Here is a 7,565-nt window from a genome sequence, read left to right as displayed (position 1 = left end):
TGAACAACTAATTTTCTAGTATTTTCTTATGTCAAACCCGCCAACTCCTATTAAGATACTGTTTAACCGTTTTTTTCCAAAAATTGTAAACTTTTGCTCCATAGAGTTTTTTTACTTTGCCAAAGACATAAAATATTGGTTGAGATAAATGTGATTTGGTTGTCTCATTTTAAATATTTTAATCATATAAATTGTTTTCCAAATGTCAAATTTTTACATCTCAGGTACATATCCAAATCAAATCATTTTCAATGCTTTTGGGGGTTAAATTGATATAGCTTTCCTCCCAAGAATTTAATTGAAATTTTTAAAAATCAGTATGTATGAATAGTATTAATTAGTCTATAACTTACTTGCTTCATCATTCCTATAAAGTTATCTGGAAAAACTATATTTTCTGAAAAAAAATTGGAAAATGAGGGGATGCCCTTCAATTGGGGAATGGCTGAACAAATTGTGGTATATGCTGGTGATGGAATACTATTGTGCTCAAAGGAATAATAAAGTGGAGGAATTTCATGGGGACTGGAACAACCTCCAGGAAGTGATGCAGAGCGAGAGGAGCAGAACCAGGAAAACATTGTACACAGAGAATAATACACTGTGGTATAATTGAATGTAATGGAGGTCTCCATTGCTGGTGGTGTAATGGCCCGAAACAATCTGCAGGGATCTAGGAGAAAAAACACTATTCATAAGCAAAGGATAAACTATGGGAGTGGAAACACCGAGGAAAAGCAAATTCCTGACTACAGCAGTTGAGGGGACATGACAGAGGACAGACTCTAAACGAAACTCTAATGGAAATATTGACAATATGGAAATGGGTTCGAATCAAGAACACATGTGACACCCACTGGAATCACGTGTCGGCTATGGGGGGTGCGGGGAGGAAAAGAAAATGATCTTTGTCTTTAATGAATAATGCTTGGAAAGGATCAAATAAAATATTATTTTTAAAAAATCAGTATGTATGAATAGCATTAATTAGTCTATAACTTACTTGCTTCATAATTCCTAAAGTTACCTGGAAAAACTATATTTTCTGAAAAAAATTCATATGGAAAAAAATGATCTCTTTTTGAAATAATAATTTTTTGTTACTTTCTCCAGAGATCAGTTCTCTTTTCTGAGTTAGTTTGTTTCAGATTTGTAAAGAGTATTACATACATTTGGATCATTTATGTGGTTACTGGTAGGTAATGTGTCTCTTGGGTTTTCATTTGTTTTGGCAGGAAACAAAGGTAATCTGGGATACAACCAAGTAATATCAAGGAGATATAGGGATGATTTTTATGGCTTCTGACATTCCTGTTCTTGTTTCTTATTCAATTTCACATTTTATTCCACATCACTTTTGGTTTGTTAGGGCTCAAGATCTAACCTTTTTTCTGGCACTTTTGAAGAATCAGTTTTTCATTTTGTTTACCACTTTGTGGAACATTTTGTTTCTCTGTGTCTTTTCTAATTAAAAGTTTTTGTACATGTTAGGTTTAGCTAACATGTGTATTGATTTTCTATTTTTAATGTGCTGTCCACTTACTTAATCTTAACTCTCTGTCAATTTTAGGACATAATTTTTTCAGTGAGAATCATCCAAGCATCATCAATGCAGAAATTTTGCTATGCTATTTTATTATCATCATTATCCATCACCCTATACTTAAATCATATAATTTGTTGTTTGAGGGGCCTCCCTTTATTGTGTACTTTGCTTATAGTCCTTTAATTATTATTTTGATTGTGTTATGGTGTCATAAAGGAAGTTATGTTAGAAATTGCTGAATCCCAACTACAAAAACAATGCTTTCAATTCACATATGAAGAAACTAAAAACCAAGGAGATAGTTCATTGTAACAGATAGTAAACAAGCTTCAGATACAACATTTGGACCCAGGCATACAGTACATAGAACAATCATTGTTTTCAATATGTCCTGTTCCTTTGTTGTTTTCATTATTGAATTATTCTAAGAAACAGAGAAAGGCAGAAGTAAAAATAGATACTGACAGAGGCATGGAGACATTCTTGATAAGATGAGAGCTAGAAACAACCATAGAGCTAGAAACAATCAACTAATGTAGTTGCTTTCATTTTAGAGATGACTTTACTGACTCTCAGAGGTATTCACTAAAATGTTTAAAATTGCATATACTTAAAACAAATTGCAGACCTCTTAATTACTTGTCAAAGAATTATTCTATAAGGTTACTGTCCTCTATGTATATTTAACAATTTAGTTGTAGTTCCTGAAAATTTCTTATAATTTGAACCATTTTTCTGAAAAAAAAAAACAATATATAATGTCAATGAGTCATGAAAGTTTTATGAGATTACAGCTCTTTTTTTCTTTTTCTATGATTATAATTCTACTGATTGATTTTTGTTATTTGGGCAACAAACGTTGATATTCTTTTTTCTGACCCAATTCTATGTGGATTGGGGTAAATCAACTTTCTCTCCTAATGGAAGGTAGGCATCAAAGAGCAGACAGAGTTTTTATTTTCAAAATTGCATAGTGAATTAATTGGGGATATACATCATGGTAATTATTCTCTAAAGTATACACAACATAAGAATTGGTAGACAAAGGCTGAAAAGCCTAGGACCAAAGATAAAAAAGGAATCCAGAGTGCAACAAACAGGATGCTCTTTTTCAGGCTAAGGCAGAAATGAGTGAATGAATGATCATCTTTGGAACACCTTGATCAGTGGTCCACCAAAATCTCTTGGCTTATATGGTCATTCCATCCATCACTGCTCCTCAGTAAATGTGTGCTAGATTCATGGCAGAAGAATCAGAAGGTTTCAATAATATGTTGACGTAGTAGATTAAAGGTAAATATCATGTAATTATATTTTTCTCATTTTTGCTGTATCTTCCAGAATTATCTTTTTGATATATTTAATTGTTAGATTGTATTAATTTTTTTCGGTCTGTTGAATTTAATTCCCTTAAGGAATTTCTTGCGATCTCTCTTCTTAGTGATTCCAATGCACTTTGGAAAAAAAATTAAAGCTGTTACTTTACATGCATGCATTCAAATGAATATATTTTATAACTCTTTACATAATGAACCTGAACATTAAATTAAGTATCATTTCTGAAGAACTCAGATTTTACAACATTAGGAAAATATTCCATATCTCTGAATGAAGTAAAAAAATTACATTGTAGAACTCTAAAAGGCATTAAGGAATTCACATAAAAACTATCTTTTCTAAGAAGAGTGTTGGTACTTCTTATTGGTATCATAATTATACTTGAAGCTACATTTCTCATCTATTAATTTTTATTTGCTTAACTGGTTGGGAGCCCAGAGATGGTAGCATTTGAAACACTATACATTTTTTTATTATTTTTAATTGCATAATTTTCATTTGTCTTCAAATTGAAGAACCCAGAATATCAGAAATTTACAGCTTAGAGGTACTTAAATAGAATACATTAGGAACATTTTAGAAATAATTGTGAAAGAAGCTACATTTTAAAAAATCCTCCTAATATTTTCTTATGTGGCAAATGAATCCAAGTAGAATATATTTCAGGGTTTTGTGTAGTCAATTATCATATTTCTCTAGTACCTCTAGTCAATGACAAAGATGTTATTCTAACCAATATTTGCTATTTAAAGCTTAAAATATTGATATTTTATTTACTATAAATGAAATGAAAGCTTGCCATTTCCCATGATTACTGTTTTTTAATCTGTTTCAGTGAAGTTAATCTGCCTGGTACAAAATTAAAATATTGCTTTTCTGCTTTCCAGTGTTTGTTAATAGATAGAATTCTAAAAAAAGAAAAAAAAAGAATGGTGGCTCAATAGATTGAGAACCAGACCTAGAGAAAAGAGGACCTGGTTTCAAATGTGACCCCCTAGAAGTATGATGCTGAGACAGTCACTTGCCTCACATTGCCCACCCCTTAAAATTCTTTTTCTTTGGAAACTTACATGTTATATATTCTAAGATGGAAGGTATAAGGTTTCAATAAATAAATAGAAATGAAAAGGAATATGGCCTGAATACTAAAAAAAGGGGGAGCAAATCACATTAAAAAACATTTCTTGAAACTACATTCAAAAAGGTAGTTAACATGTTTTCCTTAAAACCATAAGGTTGTCAAATGGGCCATATATAGGAATCCCATTATTTGTACTGTTTTTCATCCAATGCCCACCATAAAAGAAGTTAATATATAATTGTATGTAGCATATATAAAGAGCCAATTCTGAAGCTTACTTTTAATGCATCATTGTCTAATTCAAGAAGTTCTTGACCTCTTATTCTTTTATAATCAAATTTCAGGATATATTTTTTCATTCCAATACTCTTTAACCAATGGCCAACTTGAGTTTCTGTCCAGTCAGACACCAGCAGCTTTGGGGTATAAAAGAAGCAGAGGCGTCATCAAATAGCTAGAGATCAAGAGAGACAATATTTAAAAGCTTAGATTGGCCTATGTTAATATAACCCTTGACAGTGAAAACTGCGAAAGGGTCTTAGAGATTATGTTAAAAGCTCATTCCCTAGTAATTAAAATGGAGATACACACATAAATCTTTATGACAAATTTCACATAATGAAAATTTACTTTTAGGTCAGTTTCTTCCTGCTTGCGCACATTCTTTACTTGTTTATCATGTTTTTTAAAACAAAAGAAGTTCCTCCAATTGTATCCTTGGACATTGCTAGAATCATCCAAGATTTGAGAGGGAAATAATTAAAGCACAAAATACATTCTATTATGATGCAAAAAGTTACCTAAAGAGAAACACACTATAAAAATTCATAAATTTCAATTCCATAAGAAAGATAAAGCCATATGTTAAAGGAACGTTAGTTTTTTATAGGGCACATGTCTATGTTGGAATATATCGAAGAGAATAGGTATAACCTAACTTGACTTTTATGTTAAAAAAAAGAAACAAACAAGAAATGGAAGTCAATTAAGTTAAAAGTTTTGTGCATGTGGCATGGTATCATCTCTCTACCGCTTCCTCCTCTACATTAAACACAACTAATACATGATTTGTCTTGTAAGGAGTTGAAGTTTCCCTGATGTAGATTTGGAAGTAACACTGGATGTCAACTTGTGCCATCCCCTCATTTTATATAGATGAGAAATCTCAAACGTATTGATCAGAAATCACATAACCTCAATCACACAAGTTGAAGTGACAAAGCTCCAATTTGACCCTAGATACACTCTATGTCCTATATTTTTTCCTCTATGTTGGTGTTATCAAACTCAAAAAGAAATGGATCTCTTGGGGCCACATCCATAGGTTGTGAGTTGGATACCTCTATGCCAGAGTCCATTTGAGGAAGATGTGAACAACTGAGAAACCATATAGAAATAATGAGGTTCTTTTATATAAAGGAAAAACACTGCAAAATGGTAGCCAATGGGGTAAAATCCAGCAGAAATAAATTATTTTGTCTGTTAAGAACTTTGTTATCCATTTATAAAAAGCACATCTCTTACCAAAACCAGGAAAACTGCATTATAGCTTTTCCCATTGCAGGTTTGCCACTGCTGATCTCCTCTTCTACTAATTCTTCTACTGGTTCTTTTTTAATTGTGATATCTAAGAATATGAATAATTCAATGAGTAGAACAGTATAAGTTTCTTCCTAGGTTTAACCAGAGGCAACAGCAACCTTTAATTGCTTCCTATTGCTAATGACCCTCTATATTATCATGCAGAGGTAAGAACATAGAGCATTGGATTTAGAGGCAAGACACTTGAAGTCTTAGCAGGGGAGCTAGTCATCTATATGTATTCTCTGGGCTTCATTTTCCTCACCTACAAAATGAGTGGATTAAATAGATAATTTTTGAGCTTCCTCCTGAAAAACTGATCATCTGGAATCTACAAGAAAATATTAGCCAGCTGCAAGGGCAGTTTAAAACAAAGCTAGATTTAAGAAGATAAAAGGATGATTCAGTCAATAAAAAATATGTTCCATCAATTGGTGGTGGTGGTGGTGACCCTTCATTTCAAAGAATACCAGTGACATCACAGGGTAATATCTTAACTTATGTGTGAATTGGATTTAAGTGAGTTGCCCAGAGTTGTCAGCCTCACTCTTTCTTCCAGAGTCATCTAAATCCTGTGGCAAGACAAAAGTCAGGATGACTGAAAATGCACCTAAATGATGTCAGTGTCTCTAATAGCCATCCAAGTTTTAAGCACTCGAAAGTGTTTGCTTCAGCCACCTTCATGGCTACTGAAACAAATTGCCTCATCCATCTGTTCTCGCAGGAGAGGTCTTCACAAGGCTAGGGTTAGACATAAACCCAAGCTTAACGCATCTGCCTGGACAGTTTTAACAGCCTGCTGCTGAAAACTATAGCTTGGAGCCACAAGTAAGAGCTGGGAAAGAGGTAGACACCAAACGGGGATAAGCAGCCCTGAAAAGCATTCAGCAAGCTCTCACAGTAGAGGTTCTAACCCTCCCTGAACACCAACTGAACATATCACCATAATAATGGTACTCAGCAGCCAAAAAAATAACAGCCCCTGATGTGCATCATCCACTTTCCCACTGTGACTCATTCACCCCAGACTCAAAAGGCTGAACCAGATTGCCTACTGTTCGCAATGGCAATGATGCTCCAAAAGTTGTCATATTCACAATACCAGACAAATTCAGGTAAATGATGACACCCAAGAAAGTGTTTTCTAATGAACCTTCTATATAGATAGGTTGTCTAACATCTATATAGGTTGTCTAACATCTATAGCTAAGAAAGGAAGCCATCTCTAACTTATTTGCCAAAAGTTAAATTTAGATGGACAGTCATATAGATCGAAAGAGATAGATACAGATATATCTAAAATATTATTCATTTAAAACATTCAAAAATATATTTTCCATAGTACTAGGTTTGGGAAAATTATAGCTAAAACAAATTATTTGCAAATTTCATATGGAATCTATTATTTCATCTATGTCAGTGATTAAAATGTTTATTAATATCAAACACTGATGCTTATAACATCATCACTGTTCCATAATATCCTCTCTGTTCCATTACAACCACTTTTTCATGATCTTTTCCTCTTCTTGGCACCTGGGCATTCGTTGTTCCAAATTCACCTGTACTTTTAAGCCTTTGCCAGAGTCAAAATAGGATCCATTTCTCTTTTCTCTATTGTGTCATTTTTGTTCTGAAAGAACTGTATTCTTTGGAAACTTCACTAGTTGGTATGTAGAACTCCTTCTTTTCCAAATATGTATATATGTATATGTATATGTAAATGTATATATAATATTTCATTATTTTATTTGTCCAATATTTTTTCCAAGCATTTCTCCTTTGAAACTATGTACACCAAAAGGTCAGATTGGTGTTCTCACAGTACCACTTTTCATATGAGATTTAAAGAACATGAGTAGTTAAGTAAGTTGTTCAAAGTTCCAAACAGCTAGTAAATGGTATAGTCAAATCTGCAGAAGGTGAAATAGACTGAATCCTCCCCCACCTCACTTTTCTCAAAAGAATCTTGACCTGCCTCACTTTCTGCATAACTCTGACAAAGGTGATGGTGAATCT

The 7,565-nt window shown here is 33.1% G+C and overlaps 1 long non-coding RNA gene across 1 annotated transcript; it reads right to left on the bottom strand.

Annotated features, from left to right (window-relative positions):
* Nucleotides 1-2,483: 2,483 nt before the first annotated feature.
* LOC130453630 (uncharacterized) lies at nt 2,484-6,593 on the bottom strand. The gene is made up of 3 exons (XR_008911067.1): nt 5,490-6,593; nt 4,244-4,692; nt 2,484-3,000 (listed from the first exon to the last, which is right to left on the bottom strand). It is a non-coding gene; the product is annotated as an uncharacterized LOC130453630 (long non-coding RNA).
* Between the last annotated feature and the right edge of the window lie 972 nt (nt 6,594-7,565).

Source organism: Monodelphis domestica, chromosome 4, assembly GCF_027887165.1.
Source record: "Monodelphis domestica isolate mMonDom1 chromosome 4, mMonDom1.pri, whole genome shotgun sequence".
NCBI lineage: Eukaryota > Metazoa > Chordata > Mammalia > Didelphimorphia > Didelphidae > Monodelphis > Monodelphis domestica.
This window is presented reverse-complemented; position numbering and strand designations above follow the sequence as displayed.